Here is a 24,485-nt window from a genome sequence, read left to right on the forward strand (position 1 = left end):
TCCTGATGATATAGCAATGCTGAAAACTGCTCCTGCAAAATATTCAAACATCTTAAGAGCAAATGTCAAAGGAGTTCCATATATAGCTGTAGCAGATGGAATGATTTTACAACTACGGAGCTCTTTTACAAAGGCTTTCCTCGGCAACCACCCTGGATATTTTTTTTACATGAAACTAAATTGAAGGGTCAAGGTCCAGAGTGGAATATCTGCCAAGCTCTATAAACAAAAGTAGTAGAAGCTGAGGTAAATCAAAAGTGAATGACTCCAAGTCATTTCTTTAAACTGTGAGTTGTCAGAAGGAAGCAAAGAGTTTACTGTAACGTATTAAGGCCAGCACACCATCCATATTATATGGTTATCTGGAACTACAGAATAGATATTAAAATAAATGAATTTTGTCCACTCAAACATTTATATTGCCACATTAAGCAAATTGATTTGATTTTCTGGCTTGTCTCTTTCCTCTCTGCAATTTGAACTAGTTCCTTGCTTTTTACTTTTTACTGGCCAGCGTATGTTCTGGATTATAAATAATTAAGGTCAACAACTTCTTAAAGCCATACATTTTCCAGGTAGTTACATCCCAGCCATGGTAGGTTCATACAGGAAATTTTGGTTTCAGAAGGACCAAGACTAATGAGAGGATTTCAAAATAATTCTCAGCAATACTTGGTCGCATTTTCACTGCTCGAAAACGTACTTGGACAAGAGTACAACATACGGTAATATAAATATACAGTAATTTTGCTAGCTGTGCAGCGATGGCAAATATGTCATTTATCATTTACCTCTTGTGGTAAGGAATGTGCAGGGAGAGTGATCTTGCATGTGTAGACTAGTTATTTTGTGTTAATCCCAACTGTAGGAGAACTGAATGCTGGGGAAGAAGTTGCTGGTTGATGGATGATCAAACTCAGAAGCAGCTTGCACTTCGGCCAATGGAGTAGGTACATTACGATCTCAGGCCAATGAATCATGTATCCCAGAACATTGGTCCTACTTTGGTGTCTTGACTTCTTTCACCAGTGTACTTGAGAGTATACTTAATGAAAAGAGCAAAAATATGTCAGTAGTCTTTCACCTTCTGCTAAACACCTCACATATACATGACGCCCAAGGGCTTAGCTGCAAATAGCCAGATCCTGCGCCATTTTCGGAACCATGCATGCCAGAAGGTTGGTGAACCTTCTGGGATTGGAAGGGGGAATTTACCATGGGGTTACGATGTGATGGATATTTGCTTCCTGGGAGAGGGTGCCTCTTGTTTTTGCCAAGCTTAGCAACAGCTACCACTTATAAAGATCAAACAGTTGAAAGTTAAACTTCCAACTATATTCTTTGTTTAGCTTCTGGCTGTAAACAGGAGTTAGTCTCCTTCAGTTCTTAATGTAAATGGAAAGCAGTAATCAGCTTGAAGGTGAAAAACACAGCTTTGCAAACAAGCTCTATCTATAGAGAACAGGATGCTGGCTCATTGCATGGCTAATTGCTGAACAGCTATAGTATAAGACAATGGGCTATTCAATTGGGCCTGTTTCAAATCAGACAATGCTGGCTAAGTTTTGTAGTTTAAGGATGCTTGCAGACCAGATGGACACAATCACTTAGCCTATCATTAACTGATCTATTAATAAGCTGGGAATTTTTATGTACTCAGGGAAGTTAGCTTCACAGCATTAATTATGGGTAGCTGGGATCTGTGTCTCCAAGAAGCTTTTAGACTGTGCATATCACATGTGTGTGAAGTAACCCAAGTGGCAAGGAATCAGTATAAATGAAGAGAGTAGTTCAGGCTTATTAGGAATGGGGTAAGGAACATCAAGAACAATGACAAAAACACAGTGTAAACTAGAGTCCATTCCTCTGCCTTAGATTTCGGCAAAGGATGATTTGTTCGTCTGAATCGTTGGTCTAGTATGTCTTTTAGCTTACAAGAATTGTACCTGTGTTATGGATATCATTTGTGTTTTAGAAATTGTTTGTAAGTTAGAAGTATAAAAGACTTGTATGATGGAAATCTTCTTCGAGTTTTAAATGTGTTTTAAGAACATTGTTCGGATTTAACATGTATTGCTGAAAATAAATGAACTGTGTTTTAAACTACCTTGTTAGCGGAAAGTGTCTTCTCCTTGGCAGGGAGAGGGGACCCACCACTCGAGTGGTGGGTATTGGCAACTACATGCACTGTGGAGAATAAACAGGGAAGTCAACTGGTCTTTGAAGATTGCGTAGTTACAATATAACCTCCCTTTATCGAAAGTATTTGTGGCTATTTTTATCGATAGTGTTAAGGTCTTTGTTTATCTTTAGAACTTTACAGTCAGCAAATGCAATACTATCACAGGGGTAGGAGATCAAGGAATTGGGCTGGAGATGGTGTAGTGGGCCTGAGGCTGAAGATAAGCCATTCACTAAACTAGTACGCTTTCTAGTCCAGTGCTGTACTGATAAGACCATTTCATTGTTAATTACTTCTGGGAAATGACCAACAATGGCCATTCTCAGGACATCATCCTATCTCCTCTGTAATGATCCAGTAGGAGCTTTGCACAGGCGATAATGTCATCCCTTCTGCTCTTGGTATGGATATTGTTTCGGGGCACTTGAGTTGGCAGAGAGTTTGCAGTGGAATTTCAAGAATGTCAAGGGTTTCATATTTCAGGAAGTAAAACAAAAATATGGATTTAAATATCAGGAAAGGAATAGCTAGAATTCTAATATTCTACAGTTAGCCATAACACTTCAGTGACTTAGACCTGAACTTTGGGTCACTGAAGGTATGTTACTTCAGGAAATGTGAGTTCCACCTCAGCACAGTTGATTTCTCTGCTAATCACGTGACAAGAAAGGTGGAGCTAGCTGCAGTGGATAAGGTGGTAAAGAGGGAACATGGCACACTTGCCAACTTATCGACTTGTGTAGCCACTCTCTGTGGCATCTTTGATAGTTACAGTGAGGCTCCAGAAGACTGGAGGATGGCTAATATTGTTCCGTTATTTAAGACGGGTAGCAGGTCCGGAAACTATAGGCCAGTGAAGCTTGCATTAGTGGTAGGGAACCTATTGGAGAACATTCTAAGGGATAGGATTTATGTACTTATGGAAAGGCAGGGGCTGATCAGAGATAGCTGTCAGCATAGCTTTGTGTGGGAGAATCTCTTTTTAAGGATGTTTAAGAGAATCATTAGATAGGCACATGGATGAAAGGAAAGTGGAGGGTTATGGGCTATGTAGGAGGGGAGGGTTTAGATTGATTATGGAGTTGGTTTATATAGGTTGACACAACCTATCTGCAAACAGGTTGACATGGACATTGTGAGCCAAAGGGTCCATTTCTGTGCTGTATGACTCTTATCAATAGTAACAGATATATGGGACCTCTAGAACTGTGCTCTTAATTTTCTTGCCAAACTGTTCTTGTTACTGCACTGAAATAAAGATTATAAGTAGTGTTCCACAAAGCAAGGATGTAAACCACAGGCAAACCTGGAACCTCCTGTTATCTTTCCCCTGAGCTGTCTGCAACTATCAATGGTTACCAGGCCTCATAACTCTGGCAAGAGCTTGACATCACACAAGGTGAGTGCTGAATGTATAATGATTTATTGTCTTCAGTATGTGAATTTGGTTTTAAAATCCCATCTTCCACCTACTTCCTGTCTCCCTGTTCATACTACTTTAAACCCAGTCCGGCTCCAAGCTTTAGTCTTGAGCTCTAAGCTCAACCCTTTCTCACAATCCTGATGCTATTGAACAGAATCCTACAACTTGCACTCCCTGTCCTCATCACTGTGTTGTTCACAGCTAAAGTAAATGGTTCCACACACCCTCTATTGAGGATTATGAAAGGAATCAATTCCTTACACATGTGTGTTCGCCTTGATACCAAGGACCCCAGCTATCTCAATGTTCAAAGTTAGAAAATAAATTTTATTATCGAAGTACATATATGTCACCATATATAACCCTGAGATTCACTTTCCTGTGGGCAATCTATAGAATAGTAACTATAACACGATCTTTTTCTGGTAGAAAGATCAACCAGAGTGCAGAAGGCAACAAATATAAATAAATAGCAATGAAGAATGAGGACATGAGATAGAGCCCTTAAAGTGAGATTATTGGTTGTAGGAATATTTCAATGATGGGGCAGATGCATGTAATTATCTCCTTTTGTTCAAGGGCCTGATGGTTGAGGAGTAGTAACTGTTCTTGAACTTGGTGGTGTGAGTCCTGAGGCACCTGTACCTTCTACCTGATGTCAGCAGCCAGAAGAGAACATGACCTTGGTGGTGGGGATCTCAATGATGGATGCTGCTTTCCTCTGACAGTGTTTCATGTAGGCATGCTCAATGACTGGGAGGGTTTTATCTGTGATGCACTGGGCCGAATTCACTACCTTTTGTAGGATCCCCCGTTCAAAGGCATTGGTGTTTCCATACCAGGTCTTGATGCAGCCAGACAAAATACTCTCCACTACACATCTATAAAATTTGTTAAGGTTTTAGATGTCCTGCTGAATCTCTGCAGTCTCCTAAGATAGTAGAGGCACTGCTGTGCTTTCTTCGTAATTGCACTAATGTGCTGGGTCCAGGACAGGTCCCCTGCAATAGTAACACCCAGGAATTTAAAGTTGCTGACCCTCTGATCCTCCAATGAGGACTGGCTCATAGATCTTTGGTTTTGCTCTCCTGGACTATAATCAGTTCCTGGGTCTTGCCGACATTGAGTGAGAGGTTGTTGTTATTACACTACTCAGCCACATTTCAATCTCCCTCCTGTGTGCTACTTCATCACCACTTTGATTCAGCCCACAACAGTGGTGTCATGGTATTGGAGCTGTGTATAGCCACATAATCATAGGTGTAACACGAGTAGAGGAAGGGGCTAAGTACACAGCCCTGTGGTGCACCTGTGCTGATGAAGATTGTGAAGGAGATGTTGCCAACCCGAGATAACTGGGGTCTCCCCTGTGCTTCCTTTATTATTCTGGGATATATCTTACCTGGCCTTGGGGATTTAGGCATTCCAAGACATCTTATACTTCCACCTTCTTAATACTGACCTGCTGTAGACTATCAACATACAGTACTGTGCAAAAGTCTTCGGCACATATATATAGCTAGGGTGCTTAGGACTTTTGCACAATACTGTATTGGTCAACATGTAGCAGAGAGCGAGTTTGTAAATCTGGTGCTCACAAAGGATGTCAGCAATGGCAAGGATGGAGCGATGCGGGAGGGGTGTGGGACAGAGATGAAGTGCGGGGGTGGGGAGTTACAGGTGCAGATACATGCAGCCCTGAAACAACAGGCAAGGTCTTTTGATTCCGAACAATTGGTTTATTGATCATTACAGAATGTCTCTCTGGTGCTTCCTGCTCCCTCCCCTCTCTCTTCCCTGTTTCCCAACCATGATTCCCCTCTTCTTGCTTCCTTCCCACTCTGCCCACAATAGAGACCCCATCAGAATTAAGCTCATCATCTCTTACATATGTCATTAAATTTGTTTTATTTTGTGGCAGCAATACTGTGCAATCAATATTATTACTACAGTACTATGCAAAGGTCATAGGCACCCTTGCTATATATGTGCCTATGACTTTTGCACAGTACTGTAGCCTTCCCTAAAGTGTCTTCCTCTTTGGTGAATGTAGATGAAAAGTTTTCTATAGGACTTCAGCCACACTCCTTGGTCAAAATATAGATCACCCAGTCTTGTTCTAACTGCAAGAATCTGCTCCCAATTTACTTTCATCAGATCCTCTCTTGCACTTTTGAAATCACCCATTCCCCAACTTTGGACCTCAGCTGAAGGCCCAAATTTATTCTGTTCCATGACTACTTTGAAACCTACAGTAGTATAGTCACTGTTCTTAAAATGACCTGCCACTGACACTTCCATCATCTGCATTTCATTACCTGAGATAAGATGGAGTACAGCCTTATCTCTAGTAGAACACACAACATATTATCTTAAAAAAAACTCTCTTGGGACATACTCTACAAATTCTGCCTGATCTATTTATTATTTAGCAATACAGTGCAGAGTAGGCCCTTGAGCCACGGCGCCCGATTAACCCTAACCTAATCACAGGACAATTTACACTGATCAATTAACCCATCCGGTATGTGTTTGGATTGTGGGAGGAAACCGGAGGACCCGGAAAAAAGCCCCACACATTACATGGGGAGGACATAGAGGACTTCTTACAAAATGGCACCGGAATTGAACTCTGAACTCTGGAATGCACTGATCTGTGATAGCGCTGCACTCACCACTACACTACCATGCCACCCTTGCACTAAGGATTGTCTGTCAACATGCAGTTTAGAATCTACTTGTTTAATCCAGACAGGTGTGACATGTTGCACTTTGTGTAATCAAATAAAAGGAGGAAGTATGCATTTAATGGTAGCCTCCTTAATAGCACTGAGGTATAGAGGGATCTTGGGTCCAGGTCTACAGCTCACTGAGAGAGGCTGTGTTATTAGATAATGTGGCAAACGTACCTTCTTTACCATCTTATCCACTGCAGCTACACTCGGGCCATACTTGGGCTATTACATGCAGCTCTAGAGGATGTGGAGACTGTGGAAAGGGTGGAGAAGTGTTTTACCAAGATGCTGCCCAGATTAGAAGGTATAAGAAAGGTTGGATAAACTTGGTTGTTCTACATGGAGAGGGCAGAAGCTGTGGAGAGATCTGACAGAAGTTTGTAAAATTATGAGAGTCATGTGTAATGTAAACAGTCAAACATTAGAAGTACAAGGTTATTGGGGGGAAATTTAAAAGAGACACGAAAGGAAAGTTATTTTACATCGAGTGGTAGGTGCCCTAGAATAGATTACTAGGGGTAGTAGAATCAGGCAACTTGGTGGAGCTAAAGGGGCTTTTAGCTAGACACATGAATGTGAAGGGAATGGAGGTATATGGATAACACACCATAAAATAATCCATGATTAGGATGTAGAGAGTTGGGGGTGATGTATTGGCATGGATAGAGGATTGGTTAACTAATAGAAAGCAGAGAGTTGGGATACATGGGTGTTACTCTGGTTGGTTATCAGTGATGAGCGGTGTGCCATAGGGGTCAGTGCAGGGTCCACAACTGTTCATGATATACATTAATGATCTGGAAGAGGGGACTGAGTGTAATGTATCTAAGTTTGCCGATGATACTAAATTGAGTGGAAAAACAAATTGTGCAGAAGATACAGAGAGCCTGCAGAGAGATAGAGAGAGGTTGAGTGAGTGGGCAAGGGTCTGGCAGGTGGAATACAATGTTGGTAAATGTGAGGTCATCCATTTTGGAAGGAAAATGGAAGAGCAGATTATTATTTAAATGGTAAAAAATTGCACCATGTTGCTGTGCAGAGGGACTTGGGAGTGCTTGTGTTTGAATCACAAAATGTTAGTTTGCAGGTGCAGGAGGCTATCAAGAAGGCAAATAGAATGTTGGCCTTTATTGCTAGAGGGATTGAATTTAAGAGCAGGGAGGTCGTGCTGCAACTATACAGGGTACTGGTGAGGCCACACCTGGAGTACTGTGTGCAGTTCTGGTCTCCTTACTTGAAGAAGGATATACTGGCTTTGGAGGCGGTGCAGAAGAGGTTCACCAGGTTGATTCCAGAGATGAGGGGGTTAGACTACGAGGAGAGATTGAGTCGCCTGGGTCCATACTCGCTGGAATTCAGAAGGATGAGAGGAAATCTTACTGAAACATATAACATTCTGAAAGGGATAGATAAGATAGAGGCAGGAAAGTTGTTTCCACTGGTAGGTAAGACTAGATTTAGGGTGGAGATGAGGAGGAACTGCTTTTCCCAAAGAGTAGTGAATCTGTGGAATTCTCTGCCCAATGAAGCAGTGGAGGCTAACTCAGTAAATATATTTTTGCATAGTAGGAGAATTAAAGGTTATGAGGAAAAGAGGCAGGTAGGTGGAGATGAGTCCATGGCCAGGTCGATTGGTGGAGCAGGCTCCACAGACCCGATGGCCTACTCCTGCTCCTATTTCTTATGTTTCACACAGGAGGAGGCCATTTAGTTTAAACTGGCATCAAGATTGGCACAACATTGTGGGCTGAATGGTCCGTCCAGTACAGTACTGTTTATATGTAATGTTCTATTTATCATTGGGAAAGTGTAGAACCTATCCAGCTTGGTGCATCTAAAGGGTTAAGCTCCTAAAACTAATCTATGGAAATAAGAAATGTGTACCTCAACTCTGAGCAAGCATTAGGTCATTTATTCTTGTAACTCTACATCTGACCTGGATGTTTTGTTTGATAGTGTTCTTGTAAGCACATTTAGATGTTTTGCTATGCTGGGGGTGCTATAAATGCAAATTGTTGTTGTAATCATATAAGAAAAACCTTTTGTGAATTGTTGTACCTTTGAATAAATGACTTGGGCTGACACAGTAGTGTAGTGGCTAGCGTAATGTCTTACAGTGGTAGCAACCAGGGTTCAATTCCCGCTGCTGTCGGTAAGGAACTTGTACGTCCTCCTCGTGTTTTTCTGGGTCCTCCAGTTTCCTCCCACATACCAAAGATGTGCCATTAGTAAATTGAGGGCATGCTATGTTGGTGCTGGAAACATGATGACATATGTGGCCTGCCTCCAGCATCTCCTCAGACTGTGTTGAAATTATGTATTTCATTGTACGTTTCAATGTTTGGAACTACATCTTTATTTTTATCTGTATCTTATCACTTGGCAGCTTTCAGAAACTTCACTGTGCAAAGTGGAAGGCAGTCACTGAATTTTAGATTTTGAATACTCACGCACTTAAATAAAACAAAGCCTTGAGGTAAGACCATCCTTTGCATCTAATATAAATTAGCCTTAAAGGAACACAAACAAAGTTCTGTGATGCATTACATACTGTTCCAAAATCATTTACATTGCTTAGAGAGAAACCTGACAACTTAAGACTTCACAACAGAGTAGTAAGGACTGAATTACTTCAAATCTTTGATGAGGCCAAATTGCCTATAAACCATTGTATATTATCACATCCAATCATTTTTTTCAAGCCAGTGCAGATATTAATTGCAAACTACAGCACAAAATTACCACAGGACCTTAATGAACTTACAGCCAGGGGGCTCCTGAATGCTACCAGCAAATCACTATATCATGGAATTAATGCAACTCCCTGGACATCAGTCGCAGAGCAGCAAGCTATAACTTTCAGACTGAAATATAAGTGCCTGCAGCAAAGACTCACTGTCATAATTAAAGGAGGATTGCACTTCTCAATGTAACTGCTCAGGGGCTGCCTTCCTGACTTCTGGCTTGTGGTGCTGGCAATAACGTGCCCATTTTGACTGGTTAGAATACTAGAATCACAGTGAAAGATTGGTTGCCTGTAAGTTTTGTTTAAGCTGTGGGTGAACAGTTTAATGGGGCATCATGAAGGATTTTTACGATATAATCAATATTAATATATTCAGTTAGTGGTATATTTATTTCATCCCATGTAATTTTATAAAAAACTTAATTGTATCAAGAATAGAAGAATGGAGGATTCTAGATGAATTATAGTTTGACAGTTCTAAAAAGAAAGACATTTATTTCATTGTCCACTGACCTTCATCACTGCCCCTAATTTCACACACCTTGCACACAACGTATTTTGTTCAGAAGCAATGGCATTAAACTCAATATTGGATTATACAATTGTTTAATCAGATATGCATAAGGGATCCTACTTACAGCCAGTTAAAACCCCACTGTTGTAACACAGCAATAGAGATTTTTTTTGTATTATGTGGAAAGAGATCACACAGAGCAGAATTCATTCAGTTTTCATAACTGTTAAATGATTAATGGTTAAATTCAGCAAGGATAGGCAGCAATACCTCCACCATGATTACCCTCAACACTGATGCTCCACAAGGCTATGTTGTCAACCCCCTACTTTGCTCCCTGTCCACTCATGACAGTGTGGCCAGATTCTGCTTAAACCCATCCACAGGTTTTCAGATGTCACCACCATAATGAGCTGAATCACAAGTAATGATGAGTGAAAGTATAGGAAGGAGATAAAGAGTCAAGTGGCATGGTGTCATGGCAGCAATTTTTCTCTCAATGGAGCTGGTCATTGACTACAGAAAGGGAAGTGTTCCCCATGCTCCTATTTACATCAACTGTGCTGAAGACAAGAGGGTTGAGAGCTTCAAGTTGCTAGGAGTGAACATCAACAATAGCCCATCCTGATCTAATCATGTAGATGCCATGGCTAAGAAAGCACAACAATGATGATACTACTAATATACCATTTTAAATTTGAATTTGCTCCCAGGGGAAGATATCCATGCTCCAGTCATTGAACAGGATGCTAACATTTAAAATAAAAGTTAATTTATTTCCACTATCACTGCCAACTAGAAAGACTTGCATTGTAAAATTAGAACATGATGCAAGTATCATTACATGAGCACTGCTGATGAAAGCGTTACTGACACTGTTCTTCAGAAAACAGTATCAGGAGAGATAGAGAATACTTTGTGACAACAACAGCTTTTAACAGAATCAGAATCAGGTTTATTATCACTGGCATGTGACGTTAAATTTGTTAACTTAGCAGCAGCAGTTCGGTGCAATACTATACATAATCTAGCAGAGAGAAAAAAAAAGCAAGTAAATCAATTACGTATATTGAAAAAAGGGAGGTAGTGTCCAAAGATTCAATGCCAATTTAGGAATCGGATGGCAGACGGAAAGAAGTTGTTCCTGAATCGCCTTTAGGCTTCTGTATCTCCTACCTGATGGTAATAGTCAGAAAAGGGCATGCCCTGGGTGCTGGAGGTCCTTAATAATGAACACTGCCTTTCTGAGACACTGTTCCCAAAAGCTGTCCTGGGTACTTTGTAGGCTAGTACCCAAAATGGAGCTGACTAGATTTACAACCTTCTGCAGCTTCTTTCGGTCCTGTGCAGTAGCCCACCCCTCCCCCTATACCAGACAGTGATGCAGCCTGTCAGAATGTTCTCCACTGTACATCTATAGAAGTTTTTGAGTGTATTTGTTGACATGCCAAATCTCTTCAAACTCATCATAAAGTATAGCCGCTGTCTTGCCTTCTTTATAACTACATTGATATGTTGGGACCAGGTTAGATCCTCAGAGATCTTGACACCCAGGAACTTGAAGCTGCTCACTCTCTCCACTTCTGATCCCTCTATGAGGATTGGTATGTGTTCCTTTGTCCTACCCTTCCTGACGTCCACAATCAGCTCTTCCGTCTTACTGACATTGAGTGCCAGGTTGTTGCTGCAGCACCACTCCACCTAGTTGGTATATCTCACTCCTGTACGCCCTCTTGAGACCACCTGAGATTCTACCAACAATGACTGTATCATCAGCAAATTTATAGATGGTATTTGAGCTATGTCTAGCTACAGAGTCATGCGTATACAGACAGTGGAGCAGTATGCTAAGCACACATCCCTGAGGTGCATCAGCGCTGATCGTCAGGAGGAGAATGTATTATCACCAATCCGCACAGACTGCGGTCTTCCAGTTAGGAAGCCGAGGATCCAATTGCAGAGAGAGGTACAGAGGCCCAGTTTCTGCAACTTCTCAATCAGGATTGTGGGAATGATGGTATTAAATGCTGAGCTATAGTCGATGAACAGCATCCTGACGTAGGTGTTTGTGATGTCCAGGTGGTCTAAAGCTGTGTGGAGAGCCACTGATATTGCATCTGCCATTGACCTATTGTGGTGATAGGCAAATTGCAATGGGTCCAGGTCCTTGCTGAGGCAGGAGTTCAGTCTAGTCATGACCAACCTCTCAAAGCATTTCATCACTGTCGATGTGAGTGCTACGGCAATAGTCATTAAGACAGCCCACATTATTCTTCTTAGGTACTGGTATAATTGTTGCCTTTTTGAAGCAAGTGGGAACTTCTGCCCGTAGCAGTGAGAGGTTGAAAATGTTGTTGAATACTCCCGCTAGTTGGTTGGCACAGGTTTTCAGAGTCTTACCAGGTACTCCATCGGGACCTTCCACCTTGCAAGGGTTCACTCTCTTTAACGACAGCCTAAAATCGGCATCTGAGACAGAGGTCACAGGGTCATCAGGTGCAGCAGGGATCTTCACAGCTGTAGTTGTGTTCTCCCTTTCAAAGTGTGCATACAAGGCACTGAGTTCATCTGGTAGCGAATCATCGCTGCTATTCATGCTATTGGATTTTGCTTTACAGGAAGTAATGTCTTGCAGACCCTACCAGAGATGCCGCGCATCCAATGTCACCTCCAACCTCATTTGAAATAGTCTCTTCGCTCTTGAAATACCTCTCTGCAAATCATACCTGGTTTTCTGGTACAGGCCTGGGTTGCCAGACTTGAATGTCACAGATTTAGCCTTCAGCAGATGAAATACCTGTCATGGGAGGCCGGATGGACCCAAACGCAGGACGCAGGCACTGAAGTACTAGGGGGAGGACAGGATGGGGATGCCATGGCACTTAAGGGAAGCTGGGGTTCAGGCAGATAGAGTTCAGGCAGGCGGAGGGGAGCGGCTCTCGAAGTTCAGGTTCAGGTAGACAGGCTCCCGGGGTTCAGGCAGACAGGTAGACAAGTCCCCGGGTCCAGGAAGGCAGATACTCGAGGTTCAGGCAGGCAGGTCCTCGAGGTTCAGGCAGGCAGGTCCTCGAGGTTCAGGCAGGCAGGTCCTCGAGGTTCAGGCAGACAGGTCCTCGAGGTTCAGGCAGACAGGTCCTCGAGGTTCAGGCAGACAGGTCCCCGGGTTCAGGCAGACAGGTCCCCGGGTTCAGGCAGACAGGTCCTCGAGGTTCAGGCAGGCAGGTCCTCGAGGTTCAGGCAGGCAGGTCCTCGAGGTTCAGGCAGGCAGGTCCTCGAGGTTCAGGCAGACAGGTCCTCGAGGTTCAGGCAGACAGGTCCTCGAGGTTCAGGCAGACAGGTCCTCGAGGTTCAGGCAGACAGGTCCTCGAGGTTCAGGCAGACAGGTCCCCGGGTTCAGGCAGACAGGTCCCCGGGTTCAGGCAGACAGGTCCTCGAGGTTCAGGCAGGCAGGTCCTTGAGGTTCAGGCAGGCAGGCAGACAGGTCTAGGTGGCAATAGGCTAATGGAGAGCCCTCCCTGGGCGGGCTGCATGTATCCCGGGTAGGGGCGCGTCCCAGGCAGAAACACTGGAGGCCTGGGCACGACGCGGACCCCTAGGCCGGTGCAGTGCACTATCCCAGAGTTCAGGCAGAAGAGAATGAGGGGGCAGAACCCCCACCGGGCCACGCCCCAATAGCCGGAGCCACCCGACAGAGGCAAGGGATATGAACCGGCAGAACCCCCGCCGGGCCACGGTAGGTCGGCCAAACACACCCAATGGAGGCAAGGGATAGGAACAGGCAGAACCACTGCTGGACCGCGGCAGGTCGGCCAGATGTGCCCGACAGGGGCAAGGTGTAGGAACCGGCATAGGTCCAGGGTGACCAACACAACAGCCATGACAACGGGAATTTCGGAAAAGGCCGCAGACAGCGCGACCGCACGAAAAACAAAACTGAGCGGAGAAGCGGGACCAGCGCATGGGAAGAAAGGTGGGAGAGTGGACCCACCTGGCAGAACTGGCACGGGGCAGAGAAGCACGCTGAAGAATAGGTCTGAGCCCGGGCAGGATAACAGAATGCAGAGACGAGTTTGGAGCCGGCAGAGAAACAGGAAACAGAACAAAACGACCACCTGTCTGGTCCCAGTCCCAAGGCCCCTTATAAACACCTGCAGTTCAATGAGTTACAGGTGTGTCTCCTTGAACCAGGAGGGTCCCAACTAGATCATGGGTGATGGGAGGGACAACTGCAGGACCCAGAGTCTGGAGCCCCCGGACCGGATCAAAACCCGGAACGTGGTTCAGGATCGGACCCTGACAATACCTCCTGGTTCATCCACAGCTTTTGGTTTGGGAATGTACAGTAAGTCTTTATGGGCACACACTCATCCACGCAGGTTTTAATGAAGTCGGCAACAACTGCAGCATACTCATCCAGATTTGAAGATGAATCCCCGAACAGAGTGGCCTAATAGAGAAGAAACAAGTGGAAAGGTGAAGAGTTGTTGGGAAATGAGGTGAGTAGGAAGTTGCTGAAGTTGAGTGTGAGAGAGGAGGAAGGTAGAGTGTAGTGTGCAAGAGGATGAAGGTAGAGAGTGCAAAGCTGCAGAGGTTTCAGAGAAATAAAAGGCCAAGGCCATGGAGGGATTTGAAAACAAGGTTAAGAATTTTAAAATACAAGCCTGTGTACATCAAGAAATTGCACAGTTGACTGGTGCCACTTATTACATTGAGTGTAGGATTCATAAACCACACACTTCTTTCTGAGAATGCTGTAACAGTGTGTTCTTAAGACTCCAGCTGAAGATCATTTACCCTGAATATTAACTACTTCACTCTTTACAAATACTGAATATTTCCCACCCCTGGGTGCAGAATGCCAGTGATAATAGCTGACCATGTCATTCCCCAAGAAGTGTAGGCTGGCAGAGGCAACTGCTGCCAATTTTAGCTGGCAAGCTGGATTCAGCATGCTGCAGCCCCTTGGTAGAGGTTCAGAATTCATTTGAGTAATGCTGAAACTAAGGCCTGTTGACTTGATCTACTTGTTATGTCCATTAGCTCTCAGAGAAGTTCAGCAGTAAATCAATTTAGTGCCCTGTCTCGAATGAACTCTCGCCACCAAGAAAAGATGAACTAGCTATTTATCTCTTTGTTTCTTGTGGAACTTTGCTGACTGTGATGATCAGCTTGAGAAGCTGACAAAGTACTACTAAATAGCTCAATTTATGCGATGTGCTGAGGAAGATTCCTGGGAGACACAATGAAGTACTTTATAAATATGTGGTCTCATGGCATACTGGACAATGAGATTTCACAGGATTCTCATGTAGGATGCTTTGTACATACACGTTTTGGGTTTAGAAATTGCTGCCTGGCAAGTAGCTACAATTGTGTACTGATAACCTCATGCAAATGAAGGGAGTATTTTGATATCTTGCTGAAAAAAATAGTAAGGTATAAGCATTAAGCAGGACTGAAACGGTCTGTGAACTCATCATTTAATTTGGTTCAGAAGAGAGACATAAAGAGGAAAAGAGAAAAGTAATATTATGAAAGGTATATCAAATGTTGAAAAGGCATTTTAAAAAATAAGTTTCTCAAGACAATTCCTAACTTAAAGGAATATGAATCAACATTAACTGGTTAATAATATTAACATTCATAACTTAAATTGATAATTCTTTATTTTATGTGTAAGAATAGTTGAAAGGCAATATAAAGAGTTGAGGACCAGATGCAAAGATTCAAAGTAAATTTATGATCAAAGTATGCTTGCAGTGTACAACCCTGAGATTCATCTTCACACAGACAAGAAAACAATATCAAAGAAAAATATCAAACCCCAATGTGCAAAAAAAAAGAACAAATTGCACAAACAACAGAAAAAATTGAGCGAAAAACACAGAATATAAAACATCAAACCACAAATGATCAAACCAGGCATATTCAGTTCAGCTCAGTCTAGCTCTGTGTCATTCGTTAATTTCAGGCCACAAAGCCAGTCTGCCTCAAACAAAATCACCCAAAATAGCAACAAAAAAAATAGAAGGCACCAGAAACACATAATAACATGAACTACAGAGTCCAATCCACAAACCGTGTTGATTAAACCTTGCCCAAGACCCAGAACTCCAGCGTCATCCTCTGACAGCATCGAGTGAGAGGAGAGAGAGACTATTTGAATGCAGGGACCTTCCTCTGGGAACAGTGGATGAGAGTTAGAGAGAGAAACAGTCATGTGTAGACACCGTCCTCTGGCAGCAGGGAGTGAGAAGCTGGCAGACAGTGCTGCATACCTGCTTGCCTCGATGATCTCAATCTTCTTCAATGCTTTAATCAGCAAGATTGGCAAGAAATGGAGTCAATCATGGGCATGTGCTCCATCTCCAGGATTCTTGGCCTGCAGGCCACACACTTTGGCTCGAAACCTCAAGGAATCCTCCTCGGAGACACCAAAATTCCAGATCGCTCAACTAGCCTGAAATCGCAGCACTAAAATGTAGATCACAGGCTCCAACAGTAGCATAACTACACTTGAAAGAAAAAAAAAAGTGAAAGAAGTAGTTTTGTGAACTGTCTGAAGGATGTCACCCATGGTTATGTTGTTCGCTGGTGCCATCTTCCCCAGAAAGTGTTACCGGGGGCACAGTTTGTAAATGAGGGACGACCCACTTAAAACAGAGATGAGGGAACACTTCACTCAAAGGGTGGTAAACTTTCAAAATTCTCTACCCTAGATGGGTGTTGAAGGTCAGCTTATTCAAAACAGAGAAGGATAGATTTCTGGGTAGAAAGGGAATCAAGGGATGTGGTGACAGTGCTGGAAAATGGAGCTAGGCTGGAAGGTCAAGCATGATTCTGTTGAATGGTGGAGTAACCGCAAAAGTTATACAGACTACTCCTGCTTTTATTTCTTATGTTCCAACAATGATTACATCATTTCAAAAATAATTCTGGAACTGGTTTCAAGAATTACATTTTTGTGACACATTTAGTGTCATCTAATAGGTGAATGTAATAACACTGAAAATCACAGTCATGTTAAGCACAAAATTTTTTTTTGCCAAAGCTAATTAGACTCTAGCTTGTGGCAATTCATGACACAGATTAGTCTTTCTTTACCTTGCTGACCATTTTGCAAATATATCATGATGGCATCATTCAGACACCATTATTTTTCTTGAATAATCTCTTTTCTCATGCTATTGGAGGCACCCACCTTTCTTTTATTGAGAGGACCAGCTGATGAAAAGAAACAAAATGTCTTCTTAGTGATTCGTCGACTTGACTGAGGCTTCGCATTTGCCGATCACAAAGCTAATTTTGGGTTGCAAGGGCCAATTTTCTTATTGACATGACCTCCTTTAGCAATTTGAATTTGAGAGAAATGTAAAATGAACTGTCTGGCGATAACGTTAAAAAGATTTAGAACATGATGAAGGAATTAACCAACAATTTGAAGGAGTCAAAGGAATACTGGAAAAAATGTTGCATATCAAAGAAAATCAGCATAGAAACTAAGAGAATAAGAAACAGTAATATAAGTGCAACCTATCTTATAGCTTTTAATCATTTTTTTTTAAAGATTATCTTTATTTGTCACATGTACGTTGAAACATGCAGTGAAATGTGAAAAATCAAATCAGTGAGCATTATGCCGGACAGCCCACACTTCCAGTGCCAAAATAGCATGCCCACAACTTACTAACTCTGACCTAACCACAAATCTTTGGAATGTGGGAGCAAACCAGAGCACACGGAGTAAACCCATGTGGTCAAGTGGTTGCACCTGTAATCCAGGGAAGTTAACCAAATTCTTCACAAGAAGGTGCAGCAGCTCAGTAGCACAGCTTGTAAAGCTGGTGTTGCACAGCTCTAGTGACCCAGATTCAATGTTGATCTCAAGAGTTACCTGTATGGGATTGCACTTCCTTCCTGTTTCCACTGGGTATCCCTAAAATGCTGGAAGGTTAATTCGCTGCTGTAAATTGGCCCTAATGTGTAGGTGGGTGGTAGAACCTGGGAGAAGTTGCTGGGAATGTGCAGGTGGAAGATTGGGATCCTTACAGAAATGAAAGTCAAAGTAAATTTATTATTTAAGTACATACGTACATGTCACCTTGAGATTCATTTTCTTGCAGGCATTTACAGGAAAATAAAGAAGAACAATAAAATTTATGAAAAAACTATACATAAACCAAGACTGACAAACAACAACATTTTGAAAATTAAAAATAATACTGAGAACATGAGTTGTAGAGACATTGAAGCGAGTCTGTAGGTTGTGGAATCAGTTCAGAATGAAGTTATCCACGGTAGTTCAGGAGTCTGATGGTTATAGGGTAATAACTGTTCCTGAACCTGGTAGTTTCAAGGAATCTTCAATGTGGAGAGAGCCAACTGATGGATTTCAGATGATTATTCATGAGTGTAACCATTAATAGCTGAATACTCTGCCACTGAGTTAGTAAGGGTGCTAGAGTAACTCACAGAAGCATTTAAAGGATGCTGGACAAAGCTCTCAATGCGATGTAACCTGAGGTTTGTATGCTTGCCATTTGTTTGGGAGAGAACTTGACCACAGATGGCAGAGGAAGGGTCGGTGGCAAACCCCAAGGTTTCAATGCATGAGAAGTTTGGCAGGAATGCACATGGCCAATGTTTCAAAGGTGAATGTAAGCAATGGAGGATTATAAAAATTAGCTGTGGATTTTAAAATTAAGGTCATACTTTACTTTTTACAAGCTTGAGCTTGTGTTCAACCAGATTAAATAACAAATCGATGGAGTGGAACTACAAATGAAAGAAATGAGTTTCAGTCAACATCCAAACAAAATAGATTCAGTCTTTCTAAATTTTCTGAAACAGTGTCAGGCCCTTCTAGCAGTCTGATGGCACAATCATTGTCAAGGAGTTGTGAGGTGTAGTTGAGAAGAAAGGGATATTAGTACAAGGCAATGTGTCATGGAATAGACCTTTCTGGCCCAGCAACCCACAATTTAACCCTAGCCTAATCATGGGACAATTTATAATGACCTACTAACTTTTGGACTGTGGGAGGAAACTGGAGCACCCAGAGGAAACCCATGCATTCCACAGGGAGGGCATACAAACTCCTTACAGAGTACGCAAGGATTGAACTCCAAACTGAGATGGCCTGAGCTATAATAGTGTCGCGCTAACGGCTACACCTCCGTGGTGCACCTTGGTCTTGTGCTAAAGGGAATAAAGGTTATTGCATAAGAAATCTCATCTTAAGTAGGTCAACTAGGAAAGAATGATGCTACTAAGATGAACAGTAAGGAATGAGACAGAGAAAATACACTGTTGTATATATAGATAAGTGAAGGAGAATGAAAATGGATAACATGCCATAATTCCATTCTCTGAAGATGCTTGTGTCTTTGTCAAGGTATTTCCGGTTTGATGAGCATTACGGACACCAGTCTTCAAGAATTCAGGCAGGAAGGGTAGTAAAGAGTGGCAATAGAGTCAGAAACTGATTCACGGATCTGAGAGAGGAAGTTGTGTAAGAAATAGAACTGTTGTCTAATACAGCAGAGACAAACTAGAAATAACACACTACATTCAGTGACAACAGGAAAACATGGAGAGGAATAGGTCCAAAACAGAAGAGATTCTGCAGATGCTGGAAATCCAGAGCAATATACACAAAATGTTGGAGGTCAGGCAGCATCTATGGAAAGGAATAAAGAGTCAATGTTTCAGGCTGAGGCCCTTCATCAAGACACAAGAATAGGCCCTACATGTAAGAAAAAAATTGACAAAGTTTCAGACATGTTTCCTTTTCTACAGATGCTGCCTGAGCGATACTTCCAACTTCTGTTTTAATTTCATACTTCCAACATCTGCAGTTTTTCTTTATTTTCACGAGAAAGAAACTGCCAGGCACATCGCAATTTACTTATTTATTATTATTATTTTCTTCTATATTACATATTGCATTGAACTGTTGCTGCTAAGTTAACAAATTTCACAACACATGCCAGTGATAATAAACCTGATTCGGATTCTGTCACCCTTCGAAGTGCTTCATAGCTACCAACCCCCATTATTCCTCACGGAGGAGCCAGTGATGGAGGTCCCATCCACCAGATGCCCTGGTTCGCTGCTGCTGGAATACTTGAAAGACGGCATGGAGGGCTATCCTAGCTACCAACCATGCTTACTGCTGCCAGGCTACCACGGCCTGGGGACAGTGTCTGGCTGTCCACAAGATCTCACCCTGGTTTATTGGTTTCTTCAAGATCATCAGTCGCATCAATCCAGTCACTTACCACCATCTCTCAGGATCACACCTACCTTCTATGTGTCCTGCCTCAAGCCTGTTGTCCATGGATCACTGCACTTCCTGAACCTAGGATGGTGGAAGGTGGCCCGGTGTATATGGTTTGCCGGTTGATGGATTCACGTCATCATGGATGGGATGAGCAGTACCTGGTCAATTGGGATGTGTATGGCCTGGAGGAGAGGTCCTGGGTGCTGCTCAGTTTCATCTTGGATACATTGCTCATCGAAGAGCTCCATCAGACCCATCTGAAACATCCTAGGCCACTGGGTGCCGGCTGTAGAGGCAGGAGCGGTGGTCCTGACAGGCCAGCACAGGCAGGCATCTCCCAGTCTCCACGTAGCTAACAGAAGTCACTGACCACTCATTTCCAACTCATCATTTGCAGCCTATATAAACCCAGCTCACATCTACAGTCTTTGTTCACCCATCGAATCACCCAGTCTCAACCAGTTGTTCCTAGCCTTCAGTTACCTTGTTATGTTCAATATCTGTTCTCTCTTGTTTTGCAACTCCTCGTGGCTTGTTATTTTGCAGTTTATTATTAAAGTTATCGCTCACCACTAAATCGTCTCCACTGCTCTGCGTTTGGGTCAAGACTCCTCTACATTTCCTGACAGTGTAGGAGGAATGATTCAGAAGTTTGCAGATGGCATGAAAGCTGTTGGTGTTGTTGATAGTGTAGCTGTGGTCTTATGCCACAGAATGATATTGATCATTTGTTAAGATGGGTAGAGCAAAGTCAGATGAAAGTTAATCATGAAGCAATGCATTTTGGGAGAACTAATTAGCGTAGGACATGGATCATTGTGCTTAAGGGAGTTTTGAGGAAATGAGGGACCTTGATGTACAATCCAAAAGATCCCTGAAGGTGGCAGCACAAGTAAACAAAGTGGTGAAGAAGGCATATGGGACACTTTAGTTGGGGCATTGAATATAAAACTGAGGCAATTACTGTACAACTTTGTATAACTTGAGTTAGGCCACAATTGGAGTACTGCATACACTTATGGTCACCACACTATAGGAAGGATGCGATTATAGTGAAGAAGGCACAGAGGAGTTTCACCACGATGTTGTAGTGAATTGGATGTTTCGGTTATGATAATGACTAGATAGGCTGTGTTTGTTTTCTGTGGGGCAGAGGAGGCTGAGGGAGTACCTCATAGTGAGATACAATATTATGAGGGGCACACTGTAGATCGGGGAGATAATAGTAAACCTTTCGCCCACTGCAAAGGTTTCTAATGCTTGAAGGCATAGGTTTAAGGTAAAGGGACCTAAAGAAGAACTTTTTTACTCAGAGGATTGTTGGAATTTGGAACGCTCCACCTGACTAGGTGGTAGAGATAGACACTCTTGTTTAAGAAGTATCTCAATGAACACTTGAGTTGCCATGCTATAGAAACAAATTTGTCAGGCAAGAGTTTCCCTTAAGGAAACCATGTTGATTTTGGCCTACTTTATCATGTGCCTCCAAATACCCCAAAACCTCATCCTTAATAATAGAGTCCAACATCTTGCCAACCATTGAAGTCAGGCTAGCTGGCATATAATTTTCTGTCTTTATCCTCCATCTCTTCTTAAGAGGTGGAGCGACATTTGTAATTTTCCAGACCTCTAGAGCCATTCCAGAATCTAGTGATTCTTGAAAAATCACTACAGATGTCTCCCAAATCTCTTCAGCTACCTCTTTCAGAATTTTGAAGTGTAGTCTACCTAGTCCAGGTGACTTATCTACCTTCAGACCTTTCAGCTTCCCAAGCACCTTCTTCTTAGTAATAGCAGCTACACTCACCCCTGCCCCCTGACACTCTCAAATTTCTGGCATACTGCTGGTGTCTTACACAGTGCAGACTGATGCAAGATACTTATTGAGTTCATCTGCAACTTCTTTGTTCCCCATTACGACCTCTCCATTGTCATTTTCCAGCAGTCCGACATCAACTATCATCTTTTGTTTATGCTTCATATATCTGAAAAACCATTTGGTATCCTCTTTTATATTATTGGCTAGCTTACATTCATATTTCATCTTTTGTCTCCTTATTGCTTTCTTAGTTGCCTTCTGTTGGCTTTTAAGTTTACCAATGCTCTTGCTTCCCACTTTGCCTTCTCTTTTGCTTTCTTTCTGCTGTCTTTACTTCCCTATGAACATGAACAACCCTGAACCCACTTATTTGGTAAGAATTCCACACCCTGCAATGAAGACCTCTTCTCCTGTCTCTAACCTCCTCCTCTTCTTAAGACACCCCGCTCTGGTTATCTGCCTGCTCTGGATCTTTTCAATTTGAAATGCCGATGAGACATCAACCATCTCAACTTCAGCATTCCTCTCTCATTCTCAAACATTTTAATTTCCATCCCCATTTCATTTCCGACATGTCGGTCCATGGCCTCCTCTTGTGCCAGAATGGATCATTCTAACCTAGAAATCAATTTTAATTCCTTCATTGCCACAAAGTGTGAATCCTGGAACTTTCAACTCCCCAACACTGCAGGAGTACTTTCACCAGGAGGGGAATGATGCTCACACCATCTACTGTAAGGCAAGAGGCCTTGTCAATGAAACCCACATCCAGTAAATCATTAAAATACTTATGTACAGTTAGAAAAGATTGGCAGGACACACAGATACACAAGTGGAACAGACCCCTTCCAAGTCCTTTAGAATGGGAGTAGAATTAAAGTGATTCCTCAGTTTGACTCTGGTACATGGCCAGAGTACAATGTGCTCAGTTTGTTTATTTTCCTATATCTGAGAGGTGATTCTTTACTCAAAAGCAGGACTAATTGGATTAACTTTTACTGTACAAGAAATAGCAAGATTTTCTCATCTGTCTTCTCCCGAGGACCAAACTATAGTAAAGAGAGCATGGTTGGGGGAAGAGTCTGAAGGGAGAAATTGAGGGAAAACGGGGGGAGGCATGTAAGAGTGGGGGAAACAGCCAAAAAAATCCAGATGGCTCATTTCTATGGAGGCAGGCTAAAATAATGGTAAACTGTTTGTTCAGGGATGACCTCCTGATGGAATCCACCTCAGGGATAACTATTAAATTTTTCTAAGCAAGAACTGGGAGAATTTGAAATACTCGTCCGTATCTCATCTGTTACTGAAACAAATAGGTCAAAATGTGTCATCTGCAGTTGCTAATCTAAAACTGATTGCTGTGGCCTTTCTTTCCCACTGCTGGACAACAGGAAATGTAATTTCAAAAATATGATGCAATTGCAAGCACACTCAATCCTTAATTTTAAAATAAAATATATAATCTCACTATTTAACTGAGATTAAATAGACTAATTTAAATTTAAACAGCAAGATGATATATAATCTCAATGAGGAATTGGTGTTGATTAGCCAATGCAGCTTCATACCTTATGATGTCATCTATATCTCTCAATGTTTTTAACTATTTTTAACCGGTTTTAAGTGATCTTAAATCTGTTTCAAATTTTCTCTGTCCATTTATTTTTCTGTATCTGTGAGGTGGTTCTTTACTCAAATTGTTTTGCCTTCCTTTGTTTCAATATTCCAATCTATAACTCAGTATGCCGTAGTTCACCAGTGCTTCAACAATCACCTCATAATGAAGCAACATCTTCTGTTAACATCAAGCCTTGAAAAACAGAAAGGAAACTACATTTCCTATGTATGTGAACAACTTTTACTGAACCAAGTTCCGTATTTGCATTGGTGTATCACTGTCTGCCAATCATTCTAATCAGCCAATAGGAGCTGACTGTAAGCAACATTAAGATCTTAAGGCTGAATTTCAGCAGTGCAGAGGAAGCCACAATCAGAATTTACCAAAGGTCGCAGACCCAATATGTTACCCCTTTCACTTCACACAAATGCTGCAAGACCTATTGAGTATTTTCTGTTTTTAATTTCAGAAAACCAGCATCTGTAATTTTATAACTTTCACCATCAATAGTTTTGGGAAGGAGAGGAAATGTGAAGGCCCCATCATCCACAACATGTCCTCCTCTTGCTGCTGCCACCGTGAAGGAGGAACAGGAGATTCTGGACTCACACCACCAGGTTCAGGAACCGATGTGGATCACTTCACTCAACACTGAACTGAATCCACAACCTATGGACTCATTTTCAAGAATTCTATCACTTACGTTCACAGTATTATTTATTTACTTACTTATTTATCATTATTTTTATTTGTTACCGTTTTTGAATTTGCACAGTTGCCTTCATTTTATATTGATTGTCAGTCTTTGTGTGTAGCTTTTCATTGATTCTGTTGTAGTTCTTTGTTCTGCTGTGAATGCCTGCAAGAAAAGGCATCTCAAGGTAATATAAGGTGACAAATACGTATTTTGATTGTAAATTTACTTTGAATTTGAACTTCAAGACTACCACAATAAATGTTCATAATGTTGTGGACTGAAGGTCAACAAAAGCCACAGACTCCAGTGTCAACATTTGTCGAAACACAAAGGAATGCAGGATGTATTCTTTAATGCTTAAACAAATGACAATTTATAGCAAATAAAATCTACACATAAGCACATAGAATGTACAGTTCAGGAGCTCAATGGGCTTGCTTGTTCTCAGTAAGCTGGATGGCACAACACC

The 24,485-nt window shown here is 42.2% G+C and overlaps 1 long non-coding RNA gene across 1 annotated transcript; it reads left to right on the plus strand.

The window, feature by feature from the left end:
• Nucleotides 1-3,535: 3,535 nt before the first annotated feature.
• LOC132384925 (uncharacterized) lies at nucleotides 3,536-23,919 on the plus strand. The gene is made up of 3 exons (XR_009509037.1): nucleotides 3,536-3,581; nucleotides 8,727-8,816; nucleotides 23,789-23,919. It is a non-coding gene; the product is annotated as an uncharacterized LOC132384925 (long non-coding RNA).
• Nucleotides 23,920-24,485: the final 566 nt, after the last annotated feature.

This window comes from Hypanus sabinus, chromosome X1 (assembly GCF_030144855.1).
Source record: "Hypanus sabinus isolate sHypSab1 chromosome X1, sHypSab1.hap1, whole genome shotgun sequence".
In the NCBI taxonomy this organism is placed as follows: domain Eukaryota; kingdom Metazoa; phylum Chordata; class Chondrichthyes; order Myliobatiformes; family Dasyatidae; genus Hypanus; species Hypanus sabinus.